Source organism: Oncorhynchus masou, chromosome 5, assembly GCF_036934945.1.
Source record: "Oncorhynchus masou masou isolate Uvic2021 chromosome 5, UVic_Omas_1.1, whole genome shotgun sequence".
NCBI lineage: Eukaryota > Metazoa > Chordata > Actinopteri > Salmoniformes > Salmonidae > Oncorhynchus > Oncorhynchus masou.
In genome coordinates this window covers 90,803,194-90,805,139 of record NC_088216.1, presented here as the reverse complement: position 1 = coordinate 90,805,139, position 1,946 = coordinate 90,803,194, and positions in this window count along the sequence as shown.

The following is a 1,946-nucleotide window of genomic DNA, read 5'->3' as shown; positions in this document are numbered from 1 at the left end:
GCCAACAGGACCAACCCGCACTCTTACACCAGCCCAAGCCACTGGCCAGATGTACCAGATGCTCTGCAGTCTCTGCTCACACGTACTGGTCTGAGACCAACAACATTGGACCCTTTATGGAACACAAAGCCTTCACTATCTCATCCTGGAATATCCATTGCATGAGGTCATCTGCCTTTGGCCTAAAGAGCAGGAACCTGGACTTCATTAAATAAATTGGAAATGCAGACATTGTCATTCTACAAGAAACATGGGATAGAGGAGATGGACCCACTGGTTGCCACCTACCTTACAGAGAGCTGGTAGTCCCATCCACCAAACTACCAGGTGTAAAACCTGGTATAGAGGAGACGGACCCACTGGTTGCCCTCGAGGTTACAGAGAGCTGGTAGTCCCATCCACCAAACTACCAGGTGTGAAACAGGGAAGGGACTCAGGGGGTAAGCTAATTTGGTATAGAGCAGACCTAACTCACTCCATTAAATTAATCAAAATAGGAACATTCTACATTTGGCTAGAAATTCAAAAGGAAATTATCCTAACAGAGAAAAATGTCCTCCTGTGTGCTACCTATATCCCCCCACTAGTATCCCCATATTTTAATGAAGACAGCTTCTCCATCCTGGAGGTGGAAATCAATCATTTCCAGGCCCAGGGACATATACCTGTCTGTGGCGACCTAAATGCCAAAACCGGACAAGAACCTGAAACTCTCAGCACACATGGGGACAAACACCTGCCTGCAGGTGACAGCAATCCCTCACCCATATGCCCCCTCTACATGTGGTTAAAACTGGCAAAAAACACACATTTCTTTCCACAGGGCTGTGGCGTGAGACAGGGATGTAGATTAAGCCCCACCTTCTTCAATATATATATATATATATATATCAACGAATTGTCAAGGGCACTAGAAAAGTCTGCAGCACCTGGCCTCACCCTACTAGAACCTGAAGTCAAATGTCTACTGTTTTCTGATGATCTGGTGCTTCTGTCACCAACCAAGGAGGGCCTACAGCAGCACCTAGAACTTCTGCACAGATTCAGTCAGACCTGGTCCCTGACAGTAAATCTCAGTAAGACCGAAATAATGGTGTTCCAAAAAAGGTCCAGTCACCAGGACCACAAATTCCATGAAGATACCGTTGCCCTAGAACACACAAAAAAACGATACGTACCTCGGCCTAAACATCAGGTAACTTCCACATAGTCGTGAACAAGCAGAGAGACAAGGCAAGAAGGGCCTTCTATGCCATCAAAAAAAAACAGAAAATTCGACATACCAATTAGGATCTGTCTAAAAATACTTGAATACTTGAAAAATACTTGAATCAGTCATAGAGCCCATTGACTACCCTACATTATTCATCTCATATGTATACGTATATACTGTACTCTATATCATCTACTGCATCTTTATGTAATACATGTATCACTAGCCACTTTAACTATGCCACTTTGTTTACATACTCATGTCATATGTATACACTGTACTCGATACCATCTACTGTATCTATGCCGTTCTATGTCGTTCTGTACCATCACTCATTCATATCTTTATGTACATATTCTTTATCCCTTTACACTTGTGTTTATAAGGTAGTAGTTTTGGAATTGTTAGCTAGATTACTTGTTGGTTATTACTGCGTTGTTGGAACTAGAAGCACAAGCATTTCGCTAGACTGACCCTATAAACAGAGAGTGGCAGAATACCTGACCACTGTGACTGACCCTAAACAGAGAGGACACAGTGGCAGAATACCTGACCACTGTGACTCAAATCAAATGTTATTTGTCAGCCGAATACAACCGGTGTTGTAGACCTCACAGTGAAATTACAAGCCCTTAACCAACAAAGCAGTTTCAAGAAAATTATCTAAAAAAAAGAAGAAATATAAGTAGCAAATAAAATAACATAACAATAGCATGGATATATACAGGGGTAC